Below are 15,372 nucleotides of genomic sequence, written 5' to 3'. Positions count from 1 at the left end.
CGTCAAAAAAAGAATCAAACATGAATCATGTAGCAGATATAGCATATGGTAGAAAGAGTATGTGGCCTTTTCTGTAGCCTACAGCCTGGAGATGACATGTATGTATGACAATGTAATGAGACAAACTTTTTAGGCTACATCATGCATGTTTCTTCGATCAAATAGCCTAACCTAAATTGCGCCCAATCAAATTGAAAATGCGCTGGCATGTTCACAAACAACATATACTAAAAACAGAACATGTCACAGTAAAATGGACAATATGGAATGGACAATCAGGCTACTCACAACTGCTGTCTGGGAGTTTCCCCATGGGCTAAATTGTCATGCTGAGTGTTGAGACCAGAGAAATCAGTTGTTCCATGGAATTGCTCGGCTTCTGTTACTTTTGTAATAAAATCTAATTGAATCTACAAGTTCTGGTACCTGAGAAATATTTGTTTCAATATTTCCACAATGTAAATGGCGTCACAAACGGGATTGGCTACAAGGGACGAGTGTCACGATCGTCCAAGGGAGAGAGAGAGGACCAAGGCGCAGCGTGTAAAAAATACATCTTCTCTTTATTAGAAGATAACCAACGAAGCAAAAACAACAAATAGATGACCGTGAAGCTATAACCGACAAAATGCAAACATGCAACCTTGACACAGACCTAGACATAGAACAGAACTAGACAATGACCCAACAAAAACCTGATGCCTATGGCTGCCTAAAATATGGCTCCCAATCAGAGACAAATGAACGACATCTGTCTCTGATTGAGAACCACTCAGGCAACCATAGACATACCTAGAAACATTAACACAACCATAGACACAGCTAGACTACTATACTAAACATAAACCCAACTACTCTAAAAAAAAAACTAAACCTTACAACCACCCTAGACACTACAAAAACCACATACATTCCCCATGTCACACCCTGACCTAACCAAAATACTTAAGAAAACAAAGAATACTAAGGCCAGGGTGTGACATAACCCCCCCCTTAAGGTGCGAACTCCGGGCGCACCAGCACAAAGTCTAGGGGAGGGTCTGGGTGGGCTTCCGTCCACGGCGGCGGCTCCGGCGCTGGTCGTGGTCCCCACCCCACCATAGTCACTACCCGCTTTCGTAGCCTCCTCCAAATGGCCACCCTCCAGATTAACCCCACCGGACTAAGGGGCAGCACCGGACTAAGGGGCAGCACCGGACTAAGGGGCAGCACCGGACTAAGGGGCAGCACCGGACTAAGGGGCAGCACCAGGATAAGGGGCAGCTCCGGACTGGATGGCGGATCCTGGCTGGCTGGCGGATCCTGGCTGGCTGGCGGATCCTGGCTGGCTGGCGGATCCTGGCTGGATGACGGATCCTGGCTGGATGACGGCTCTGGCGGATCCTGGCTCGCTGACGGCTCTGGCTGGTCATGGCTCGCTGACGGCTCTGGCTGGTCATGGCTCGCTGACGGCTCTGGCTGGTCATGGCTCGCTGACGGCTCTGGCTGATCCGGTCTGGCGGAAGGCTCTGGCTGATCCGGTCTGGCGGAAGGCTCTGGCTGATCCGGTCTGGCGGAAGGCTCTGGCTGATCCGGTCTGGCGGAAGGCTCTGGCTGATCCGGTCTGGCGGAAGGCTCTGGCTGATCCGGTCTGGCGGAAGGCTCTGGCTGATCCGGTCTGGCGGAAGGCTCTGGCTGATCCGGTCTGGCGGAAGGCTCTGGCTGATCCAGTCTGGCGGAAGGCTCTGGCTGATCCGGTCTGGCGGAAGGCTCTAGCGGCTCCTGTCTGGCGGAAGGCTCTAGCGGCTCCTGTCTGGCGGAAGGCTCTAGCGGCTCCTGTCTGGCGGAAGGCTCTAGCGGCTCCTGTCTGGCGGAAGGCTCTAGCGGCTCCTGTCTGGCGGACGGCTCTAGCGGCTCCTGTCTGACGGACGGCTCTCTAGGCTCATGGCAGACGGGCGGCTTTGCAGGCTCATGGCAGACGGGCCGCTCTGACGGTGCTTGGCAGACGGGCAGCTCTGACGGTGCTTGGCAGACGGGCAGCTCTGACGGTGCTTGGCAGACGGGCAGCTCTGACGGTGCTTGGCAGACGGGCAGCTCTGACGGTGCTTGGCAGACGGGCAGCTCTGACGGTGCTTGGCAGACGGGCAGCTCTGACGGTGCTTGGCAGACTGGCAGCTCTGACGGCTCGGGGCAGACTGGCAGCTCTGACGGCTCGGGGCAGACTGGCAGCTCTGACGGCTCGGGGCAGACTGGCAGCTCTGACGGCTCGGGGCAGACTGGCAGCTCTGACGGCTCGGGGCAGACTGGCAGCTCTGACGGCTCGGGGCAGACTGGCAGCTCTGGCCGGCTGAGACGCACTATAGGCCTGGTGCGTGGTGCCGGAACTGGAGGTACCGGGCTGGGGACACGCACCTGAAGGCTAGTGCGGGGAGATGAAACAGGGCATACTGGACCCTGGATAAGCACATTAGGCCTAGTGCGTGGTGCCGGCACTGGTGGTACCGGGCTGGAGACACGCATCTCAAGGCTAGTGCGGGGAGAAGGAACAGGGCATACTGGACCCTGGATAAGCACCTTAGGCCTAGTGCGTGGTGCCGGCACTGGTGGTACCGGGCTGGAGACACGCATCTCAAGGCTAGTGCGGGGAGAAGGAACAGGGCATACTGGACCCTGGGGACGCACCTTAGACCTAGTGCGTGGTGCTGGAACTGGTGGTACCGGGCTGGAGCGGAAAGGTACTACAGGAGGTGCAGGACTAGGGAGGCACACAGGAGACCTGGTTCGTGGGACTGTCATTCCCAGACGGTTAGCACGCAACTCAGGACGAGCATGGAGAACTGACTCAGGTAACATCACCTCCCGCACACGCTCTGTCGGGTGGATGTCGTGCCTCACGCACCAACACAGCAGCTTCCTCCTTTCACTCTCCTCCAAACTCCTCAATAAATCCTTAACAGTCTCTGTATTATTTCCATTGCTCACCTCCAGTATTAGCACACTTGGCTCTGGTTCCCTCCTTTCACGGTGCTTGGTCCTTCTGGGTTGGGTCATTCTGTCACGATCGTCCAAGGGAGAGAGAGAGGACCAAGGCGCAGCGTGTAAAAAATACATCTTCTCTTTATTAGAAGATAACCAACGAAGCAAAAACAACAAATAGATGACCGTGAAGCTATAACCGACAAAATGCAAACATGCAACCTTGACACAGACCTAGACATAGAACAGAACTAGACAATGACCCAACAAAAACCTGATGCCTATGGCTGCCTAAAATATGGCTCCCAATCAGAGACAAATGAACGACATCTGTCTCTGATTGAGAACCACTCAGGCAACCATAGACATACCTAGAAACATTAACACAACCATAGACACAGCTAGACTACTATACTAAACATAAACCCAACTACTCTAAAAAAAAAACTAAACCTTACAACCACCCTAGACACTACAAAAACCACATACATTCCCCATGTCACACCCTGACCTAACCAAAATACTTAAGAAAACAAAGAATACTAAGGCCAGGGCGTGACAACGAGTGAAACCTCTGTGGCTGATGACGGGTCTTCTGGGCAAGTCTCACAAACGGGTGGCCACCCTAAATCAGGTAAGCTCAGTACTTACTTATAGTTTATGTTTGTGTGATTTGCTTCGGGAGTACTGCCACAGCAATAGAAGCGCCAAGTAGGTCTCTCCACATTTTAAATGAACTAAAAGATACTGGGAGCTTTTGAATTCAATAAATGCATGCATGAATGTTAAGGAAAAAGCTTTGGCGATTACAGTAGTTAAAGAATAAGTAGAAATATTTGGGTGGGAATTGTGGATTAGGAATTGTGTGCTTCATTGGTGTCAGGTGGCTCAGTTGGGTGGGGCCGTTCACTTGCTCTCTTTAGGTGATTCATTTGAACCGCATGATTGGCCTGTTTGAATTGGGATTGTTTTGTCTAATTCAGTTCATCCCGCTTGCCGGACCGCTCATCTGGAGATTTTGTTCACTCTGGTTTGGTGCATCTGTTTGCCCTGACTGGCTGGTCTGCTTGGTTCGGGTTGGGGTGGCAACTGTCTGTCGACATTGTCAGCACAAATAAATAGGAAACTGCTACGGATAACGCTCCGACTCGATTTAGCGGAGGTCTGAACGGGTAGATCACTCACGATACCGCTCCACCTCGATTCAGCAGAGGTCTGTCTGGGGGAGTATATGGCCTGCAATAACAATTTGACCCGATTTGGCAAAGGTATGTTTTGATAGGTGTAAATCCTGTATAATACCGCCTCCCTGTGTTAATGAAGTGTATCAGGGGCGAGGATGAATATGCAGGCCATTTTAGGGAAAACATGAGTGGAAGTGTGAAAGGAAGTGTGAAAGTTGCCTGTCCTTGGTGGGGAAGGATTGCATACCCTTCCTGTGACGTTACTTAAGTGTGGCCTGGCAGGAAGGACGCATCTAATCCCACACTAGGAGAGGGGAGTGTAAATGGCATATGAATGACTAGTGAAATTGCATAATACTAGAAATTTGGAAGAAATAGTATGTCACATGTGCAAGTGTAGAAAAATGATCAGCGGTTGCCCGGTAAGATTTATAAGACCTGTGTACTGAGATGCAAGACAGAATAATATACAGTACAGGGAAACATAGTTATAATAACATTTGAAGTAAAACTATACATACCGTACAAAGAGAGAACGATTATAGACACGGGGAGACAGGAGTAATAATACACCAACCAAGCACATTTACGAGAGACGTTAATGTAATGTGGATAACAGTGGGAGGAAACGGTGTGGTCAAGCTATCCGTGGCTTAACCGACCGTTAGCAATATTTAGCCCAGGAAGAACCGGGATATATCAGAGAACAAGAGAAAGAGACTGGTTTTAATAAATAAAAGAACAGAATGACAGATGGCAAAATGAGTAAAACACCAGTAGAAATTCTGGGGGATAGGCATCCCTTATGCAAAGAAGAAATAACAAAAGTGTCTTAGAAATGGAAAGAACGCACAAGGAAAATGAGCACCAAATGGCCAGGAGAAGGAACGTTGGACGTCTAATTGTGTGAAGAAATGGAGACCCTGATAAAAAAACATAAAACAAGCGACAAGGGAAAGAAAAGGAGAAACAAAAGAGAAAAGGAGAACGAAGTGCTAAAATTTTTTAAAACAGAAGGCGAAGAACTGCTGAAAAGCATGAAACAGCAAGATAAACTTTTTAAAAAATGATGAAAAACCAGACAAAGAAACTGTACACCAATGTACACCAATGGACAGTTTCCGATAATAACTGGGACCATGGAAATAAGAGGTGAAGTAGAAATAAAAGAAGAAAAGGTGATGAGTGAAAAACTTTTTCAGACAGAAGGAGAGCGCGAAAGAGAGATCGAACAAGCCACAGAAACAAGAATAGAACTGCTATGGGGGACTGAGAGAAGCCCTGACAAAGATGGGAGTAAGAATGGAAGGAGAAAAACCATCAGAACAGCATATAATAAACAAGATAAGAGCAAGGGACAGAAAGGCAGAAGAATTTAAGCAAAAGCTAGAAAAATGTAAGAAGAATAATATAGAACAAGGGCTCGACGAATCAGACGAGGAAAACGGAATGGGAAGAAATTGACAGTAGTGTAAGAAGAGACAGACAGGGAAAAAATAATAAAATAATTAGGAGACCAGGCTATCCATAGGGGAATGAGACAGGCCATAGAAAGAGTAAGGGAGTACCAAAAATAATATGGGGAGTCTTTGGAGGAAGATTGTATGGAGTTCCTGTGGAAAGACAAGGAACAGAAGAAGAACGTAGATGGTTAGAATAAGAGACAGAAGAAGAATGAAGATGGATAGAAAAAGAACTAAAGAAGGTAGAAAAACAAATGAGAGAAGAAGAACTAGCCAGGGCCTACAAAGAACAGTATGAGGGACAAAGGATTAGTCCTGAAGGAGAGCAAAGAAAGATGAGGGATAGGACAAAGCTGAAAAAAACGGATAGATACGGGGTACAGTGTCCCATTTTGATAAAGGGGAATCAAGGGCAGTATGTACCATGGGGCTCACAGAACCAGGAAGGGTTGGTTACTCGCCTGCCGACCCTCCATGATGGAGCTGGAAAATGGATCAGAACCTTCAAAGAACAAACCATGGGGAAACTACTGGCTGTGGGGGATCTGAAGGCACTGTTGGCGAGAGTAGTGGGAGTGGCAAACATGGAGGATGTACTGCAAGACAGTGACCTTGCTGATGCAGCGGAGGACATACTGGCAGATGGACTAGCCTTTGACACATATCGTCCAGCTGTCTGGCGTGCTCTGAGAGAGGAATACTCAACAAGGTTTGATCCTAAAGCACTAAAAGGAGAAGCAATGGGGGACACAGAAAACCCAGCTGCATACCTCCATGGACAGTTGAAACGATGGAAACTGGAAACAGAACGGGATCCAGAGGGGGACCCACTGATGACAACTCTGTTCCGGAACTCAGTGGTAGAAGCCATGCCCCAGCCAGTAAAGAGCAGGCTGGAGGATGTTGTTGGACTAACTTCAAAATCAGACAAAGAATTCTGTGACCACGTGATTCATGCAGTGGAGAAATACAGAAAGGATGAACAGAAACTCATAGATCAAGGAAAAGACATTCAAAGAAAACTGACCCATCTGCAGCTGGAAGACTGACTAACAAAGGATAAAGAGAAAGTCCAGGCCCTAGTGACGACTCCAATGCTAGAGGTAGGGACAATGGCTGCAGTCTCCCCAGGAGGGCCACAACCGCCTCCCGTCCAGCAGGCCCAAGAGCATCCCACACCACCAGTAGTGAATATGGATACACAACAACCCTGAAATTGGAATGGTGGCAATAAGCAACAAAAAGCTCCACAAAATATTCAGAAATAAGGAACCAGAAGTCCACAGGGACCACACCACCTGGGGTCTGTTGGGGATGCCAGCAACCAGGACACTCCAGACGAGACTGCCCTACAAATTCCTGGCAGAACCGAAATGAAGGGAACCAAAACAATTGGCAACCACCAGGTAACAGGAATCAAAGTAATTGGCAGCCACAAGGTTGTGGGATCCAGAATAACTGGAACCAGGATGCTGGATGGCAAGGCAACCAGAGTCAACCACAAGGCCCTGTGAACCCGTGGGCAGGGCCAAATCAAGGACACTAGGGGTGCCCAGAAAATCCTAAAGGGGATGGTCAGTTCCCAATAATAACCACGAGAGCTGATCAATAACCTATGCTGCAGGTTCAAATAGAGAACAGAGGCACACCCATGATGATAGATACTGGAGCCACTTACACATGTGTAAGTCCAAATTATGCCTCTCATCTCCCCATGTCTGGTAAATATGCCAAAAGTGTAGGATTCTCTGGACAAACGCAGCTAATTCCAATTACTGCTCCAGTTCGTCTGACGGCTGATGGCAAATCAGCAACAATTCCTATATTAGTGTCATATCAAACCCCAATTAATCTACTAGGAAGGGATGCTCTATGCAAAATTGGCATACAAATTAAGTGTTCTCCTGAAGGAGAAATAATAGAAAGAACAGGGTTAAATTTGCAAATGATAATGACAGGAGAGACAGCTCATGTGTATTGGTTAGGGACCATTGAGGCAGAAATAGACAGAACCATAGGGAAATGGGGAAGGTTTATTCAGGCCCAAATACCTAAAGCTGGTAGAGCAAAATCAGAACCACTGCACAATGCAATATGACCCGTACCAAGATCATTTGTTAGAACAACTTTGGACAATGAATGCAAATGGGACGTCGGTACCAATTATATCACAGTACATAATTATAGGGAAACAGGGAGATGCAATGGATGTGACGGCGTTCCTCCTCTTCATCCGAAGAGGAGGAGCAGGGATTGAACCAAAATGCAGCGTGGTTATGTGACATAATGATTTATTAAACAAGACGAAGACGAAACGAAATACACTTGATAAACTACAAAACAAATAAACGATGTAGACAGACCTGGACACGAACTTACATATAACGTGAAGAACGCATGAACAGGAAACAGACTACATACAAAACGAACGATATCGAAACAGTCCCGTGTGGCGTAACATACTGACACAGGAGACAACCACCCACAAACAAACACTGTGAAACTACCTACCTTAATATGATTCTCAATCAGAGGAGATGAAAACCACCTGCCTCTAATTGAGAACCATATTAGGTACCCATTCACCAACATAGAAACAGAAAACATAGACTGCCCACCCAAACTCACGTCCTGACCAACTAACACATACAAAACTAACAGAAAACAGGTCAGGAACGTGACAGATGGATCAAAGTTTGTACAAAGATGGTACAATGTCTCTGACTCTGTCCCTCACATTACATTGTTGGTAAATCAGGGATATACAGCAAAATAATTGGGACCAATGATGAAGAAAGCCAAGAAAAGTAAATGGGATAAAACTATTGATTTTCCATTCCAAAGATAAGGCCTTTATTTACATACCTGCTACAACAATAATGAATGGGGATCCAAGGGAAGTAGAGAATACAGCTAATCAGCAAGTGCAGTTAGGTGAAGAAATAGGGTTAGTTAGTGAACAGAGACAGGGAATGGAAAAAATCATACCAGAAGGGGTATGGTGTCAACATGACACAGATGTTGGATTGGTGAAATCAGCAAGTCCTGTACGCATCAAAGTGAAACCTGATGCCAAGCCTCCATGGAAAGCTCAATATCACATGAAACCAGAAGCTGAAGAAGGGATAATCATGACAATTGAAGGATTGATAAAAGCAGGTGTACTAATAGAAACACAAAGCTGTTGTACATAGTGTGCATAGTGGAGCCCTTCACATGGTTTCACAGATGATTCACCTATGAAGACAATGTTCAAACCTGACTTCTCCCTTTCTGATATTCTGTATATTACCAGACATGTAAAAGACAAGCCTGACCTCTCCCCTCTCTGGGCCCCAAGTGACTTTTCCCTAGAGAGAAAGGAAAATGCAACTGCCAACAGTATAGTCCAAAAGAAGACATTCCAATGACAAGTATAAAGTAAATATAACATCTTATTTATCTATGTTACCTAACTAATTCTGATTCAGGTACGACACTTATGTTACTTTTGTAATAAAGTCTAATTTAATCTACAAGTTCCGGTATCTGAGAATGTCCAGACTGGACTTTTTGGTGCAGTCAGGACCGGCCTTGATTTCTACATCCACAGATGTTGTTTTGTGGTCCGGTCTGAACCAAATCTGAACCATTTATAGACGTTTATGTTTGGTTCAGATTTTGTCTGTTCTGGACCAGCCTTGATTTGGCCCAAACATAGACATCTATAAATGACATATTTTCAACTTTCATTCAGAACCAATAATTAACATGATTTCAACATCCGGAAAATACGGATTTTCAACGTCCAAAAAGTATCTATTTTCAACTTTCATTCAGAACCGAAATTGAACCTGATTTTATCTGGAAAAATACATAATTTTGTTTACTGTGACTATTCTTGTAGGGGCAGCAATTTTTGGTCTTGCCTAGGGCAGAAGAATGGCCAAGACCAGCCCTGGGGCTACTACTAAGCTATATGGAATTATTTTAAGAAGGTCATACCAAGGATCATTTTTCTATTTGATTTTGAAATGTATGACCCTTTGAAGTATACAAATATATAAACTCAGCAAAAAAAGAAACGTCCCTTTTTCAGGACCCTGTCTTTCAAAGATTACTCATAAAAATCCAAATAACTTCACAGATCTTCTTTGTAAAGGGTGTGGTAAACCGTGGGGTGTTGGGTTGAGCGTGCAGAGATTGACACAGAGACAGGGAGGTTTTAGGTCGCAAAACAACTTTACTAAGACAGAAAATAAACATAACAAAGAAAATCACTTAGGTTTGGCTCGGTCCTTATTCTCTACTGTGGCTTGGTGTCGGTCTCTCGCCATTCTCTCTCGCGATGTGCCACCGTACTCCTTTTATTTGGCCTCCACGGTAGGTTGGCACTTTCCTCTAATTACCTCCACTTAGAGCTGTCCGTGTCGCCGCCTCATGTACCTCCCCTCTATTACCATCCCCCGGGGTAGACCTCCTGGGATACCACAAGGGTTTAAGCACTGTTTCCCATGCTTGTTCAATGAACCATAAACTATTAATGAACATGCACCTGTGGAAAGGCTGCTAAGACACAAACAGCTTACAGACGGTAGGCAATTAAGGTCACAGTTATAAAAACTTAGGACAGTAAAGAGGCCTTTCTACTGACTCTGAAAAACGGCAAAAGAAAGATGCCCAGGGTCCCTGCTCATCTGCGTGAACGTGCCTTAGGCATGCTGCAAGGAGGCATGAGGACTGCCGATGTGGCCAGGGCAATAAATTGCAATGTCCGTACTGTGAGATGCCTGAGACAGAGCTACAGGGAGACAGGACGGACAGCTGATCGTCTTCGCAGTGGCAGACCACGTGTAACAACACTTTCACAGGATCGGTACATCCGAACATCACACCTGCGGGACAGGTACAGGATGGCAACAACAACTGCCCGAGTTACACCAGGAACGCACAATCCCTCCAATAAGCTGAGAGAGGCTGGACTGTGGGCTTGTAGGCCTGTTGTAAGGTAGATCCTCACCAGACATCACCGGCAACAACGTCGCCTATGGGCACAAACCCACCGTCGCTGGACTAGACAGGACTGGCAAAAAGTGCTCTTCACTGACGAGTTGCGGTTTTGTCTCATCAGGGGTGATGGTTAGAATCGCATTTATTGTTGAAGGAATGATTGTTACACCGAGGCCTGTACTCTGGAGCGGGATCGATTTGGAGGTGGAGGGTTCGTCATGGTCTGGGGCGGTGTGTCACAGCACCATCGGACTAAGCTTGTTGTCTTTTCAGGTAATCTCAACGCTGTGCGTTACAGGGAAGACATCCCCCTCCCTCATGTGGTACCCTTCCTGCAGGCTCATCCTGACATGACCCTCCAGCATGACAATGCCACCAGCCATACTGCTTGTTCTGTGCGTGATTTCCTGCAAAACAGGAATGTCAGTGTTCTGCCATGGCCAGCGAAGAGCCCGGATCTCAATCCCATTGAGCATGTCTGGGACCTGTTGGATCGAAGGGTGAGGGCTAGGGCCATTTCCCCAAGAAATTTCCGGGAACTTGCAGGTGCCACAGCAAGAACTGGCAAATCTGGTGTAGTCCATGAGCAGGAGATGCACTGCAGTACTTAATGCAGCTGGTGGCCACACCAGATACTGACTGTTACTTTTGATTTTTCCCCCCCTGCCCCCTTGTTCAGGGACACATTATTCCATTTCTGTTAGTCACATGTCTGTGGAACCTGTTCAGTTTATGTCTCAGTTGTTGAATCTTGTTATGTTCATACAAATATTTACACATGTTAAATTTGTTGAAAATAAACACAGTTGACAGTGAGAGTACGTTTCTTTTTTTGCTGAGTTTATACATAATTAAATGAAAACAATGTTTGATGAAAACATTTATTTGGCCTTACTGCTATTAACCAATACAAACACATTGAATAACAGATTCACTACATGGAACAACATATAGTCCCCCCCCAAAAATCCCAAAGAAGTGTTCTGAGAGTCTCACCTTTCCACAAAGGGGTCATATTAGTGTGTAGCCCAAACTGTTCGGACGCTACAGACAGAAGTTGGCAGATCGGATGTACCGACTTCACACAAGTTACAAGACAATTGTACGGGCTGTGGAGCAAAAATTAGACCACCATCGTGTTCGTGAGAGTCTCGTCTTTCGCAATAGTTTGTAGGCCAAACCGTTTGGACGCTACAGCTGTTGTCTTGAGAAGACCGATTTTCGTTCTGTCTCATGGTCTGACAATCACTGCTCTGCCACCTTTCACAGCAAGTGCGAAATTGGCGGATGCGGTGGATGGAGACGCATCTAATGCAAAACAAACAATATATCTAGCTTAAACTGATAGATTTTTATGTTAATTTTTTTATTACGCTAAATAGATTTCCACGGTGTCACGGAAATCAACTCTAGGGTTATTAAGGTGGAACTGACAGCATTTTAGCAACATGAAATCTTATTTTATATATACATCCCGAGGAAGAATGACAAAAAAATATCTTTCTGACAAGCAAGCACTTAGATATGGTCATTTTAACGTTTTTATACATTCTTAGAATGTTTGGAAATGACATATACCAAGGCATTGGTGAAAATTCTATAGCAATATAGAGTGGGAAAGCGGCAGTGCGTTTCAACAATTAATAAACACTGCACCAAATAAAACCTAAAAAAAACATCTGTCTCGTCCAGGATTGGAGTCTATGCAGACCGGTGTTCAGAGTTACAGTAGGCCTTTATGCAAATAAGCCTTTTGCCCCACAGGCCTGCCACAATTTACTTTGAACTGGACTGTGTGTTTACAGGCAGTTGTAACAGTGCAACTTTAGATCATTAGAACACATTCGCCAAAAGCCACAAAATACACCTGAATGGAATATGTAAATACAACTGGAGTCCTCTAACATTTGGGAAATGTACATTCCTATTGATCAAACAACCATGAAAAGTTAGGCTCTCTCTCCCTCACTCATGCACATCAACAACAGCAAGATCAATAATTAATGCTAGCCAGAGCAAGATGAGCTAAAATCGAACGAAGTAACATTAGATAAACACTCTCAAACTTTTATAGCTAGTGGGCCGTCAAAATTGCACTGATAAAAGATGGGGAATTTTAACCTTCTCATCCTTCTGCAGCTTGCCTGCCAATGCATGCTTGTCCCAACCAAGCACCCAAGCTAACTGGCTAAAGTTGGCTAGCTTGCTAGCTACTTCCAGACACAAATGAGAGAAGACCTCACTCTGACCATTTTACTCGCCCTAGCAGATCTGGTTAGGCTGGTTACATGTTATCTAGAGCGTTTGTGACTAACTATTACTTTTTTGCCTACTTTTACTGACACCAGTCATATTCAATGGGTGTTGCGTGTTAGTAAACTCATCAGTTATTCTGTGCTCTGGCACACTCAGTCAAGAGTGCTCTGTACTCGAAGTAGAAATCGGAGCAGATAGCCAGAGTGAAATTCCGAACGCTAGAGATATGCTAACTGGATAACAGTCGTTCAAGTTCCTTTTAGCTAACCAAATAACACCTGCATCTCTAGCTGTGTATAGCCACCGAAAAACGATATATGGGGAAAAAGTCAGCTAGCTAGCTAGCTAGCTAACGTTAGGCTCCGTGTTTCTAGCTTGCTACATAAATAGATACGCTAGCCTATTAGTCACGTTATGACTGTCTTGTGATCATTGCCGTTGCTAGTTTGGTTGTATTAATATTCCCAGCCAAACTCATTTGTTTTTGTCCAAAATATTGAGTCATTGAAACTGAAACAGTGCATCCCAAATGAAGGCAACAAACAATTTACCAGTCCAGCTGTGATTTACAACCTGATCGCAATATTTTTTGGACTACTAAGAAATGTATTGGTAAATTATATTAATCATGCATTAAACTGTATCCATCTATTCTGCTAACAATGTTTGTTCCCCCCGGTTTATTGGCCCTTTCCCCATCTCCAAGATCATTAGTCCCTCTGCTGTTCGACTTCTGCTGTTCGTACCCTCCGTATACATCCCACTTTTCATGTGTCTAGGATCAAACCCATGTCTCACAGCCCTTTATCTCTTGTTTCCAGGCCCACCCCGCTCCCCTGTCTCATCGACAGCCAACCGGCGTACACGGTGAGGCGTCTCCTGAAGGTTCGACCTCGGGGCAGGGGATTCCAGTACCTGGTTGACTGGGAGGGTTATGGACCCAGGCCTCATCGCTGATTTCCAACGCCGGCCCCCCGGTCAACCAGGTATGCGCCCAGGTACAACGCCAGGTGGCGCCCCTAGAGGGGGGGAGTACTGTCACACCATGATCTGTTTCTTTGTGCTTGTCTCCACCCCCCTCCAGGTGTCGCCCACCTTCCCCATTATCCCCAGTGTATTTATACGTGTGTTCTCTGTTTGTCTGTTGCCAGTTCGTTTAGTCTAGTAGCGTTTTTCCCCTTGCTCCTGTCTTTTTCGAGTTCCTGTTTTCTAGATTTCCCGATTTTGACCATTCTGCCTGCCCTGACCCTGAGCCTGCCTGCCGTTCTGTACCATTGTCACACCACCCTGTATTATTGACCTCTGCCTGCCCTTGACCTGTCATTTTGCCTGCCCCCTGTTCTAGTAATAAACTTTTGTTACTTCAACACTGCATCTGGGTCTTCTCCTGAAATAAAGGTGAAATAAAAAAATAAAAAAATGTGATACAAACAGAAGTTGGCACGTCAACTGTCCCGATTTCAGATCCCCTGACACTTATGGGGGCCGTAGAGCAAAACAGAGACCTTTCAGATGCTACAGATGTTATCGTGAGAAGACCAATTTTCGGGACGTCTCGTGGTCTGACAAACACCGCTCTAGCTCTACCACCTTTTCACGCAGATGCGGAAGTGCAAAAAAAACCCCAGATATCTCTAGCTTAAACTGAAAGATTTGATGGGGATATTTGTATTATGTTACTTAGATTGATTCGTCAATCGACTATAGAGGTATTAATGTTTATTTGTTTTAGCTGTTAGTGATACTTCCCTAAGTGTTAATACATTTGTGTTTACATCATTAAGCCATTATGTATTTGTTATGAATGACCAAAGGTGTCTGACTTTATAGTAAGTACAGCTTCATATGATACAAGAAATGTATGTATGTGTTAAAATGACCAAAACGGCCTGACTTTAAAGTAAGTACAACATCATGCGATATAGTCTTTATGGATGTGTTATGAATGACCGAAGGTGTCTCACTTCAAACTAAGTAATACAGGACACTGCATAAAGTGTCAATAAATAGGTTATTGACATTCTGCTGATTTATGAAGGTTCTCTCATGATCCACAGGTTCCTGTTGGGTGTGAGAGGTATTTAAATGGGTTGACGGACCTGCAAAGATTGTGTTTGTGTGTGTGTGTGTCAGAGCCAAGACGATTTGGAGTTGTCCAACCTGAGACTACCGCACCAGGTATTCCTCTTCTATCCCATACTGGAGAACAGGGCTTGATTACTACCTGTTACAATGGTGTCAACCTTTTGTGGCTGATCTTTCAGCAGGGCGAATATGTCAAAGACCTGTCCGGGCCGACCACCGCACACTATGGCTCGTTATACAGTATATTTGTGTGTGTACTGAGCAGGAGCACAACTTTCACTGGGGATGGGGACATTTCCCGCCCACATTCTGAAATTGCATTTTTGTCCCCGCCAGTTTTATTTTTGAATGTTTTATTTAACCTTTATTTAACTCGGCAAGTCAGTTAAGAACAAATTCTTATTTACAATGACAGTCTACACCGGCCAAAGCCGTGCCGC

This window comes from Salvelinus alpinus, chromosome 20 (assembly GCF_045679555.1).
Source record: "Salvelinus alpinus chromosome 20, SLU_Salpinus.1, whole genome shotgun sequence".
NCBI classification, from domain to species: Eukaryota; Metazoa; Chordata; class Actinopteri; order Salmoniformes; family Salmonidae; genus Salvelinus; species Salvelinus alpinus.
The sequence above is the reverse complement of the archived record's forward strand: the minus strand, read 5'-3'. Positions refer to the sequence as shown.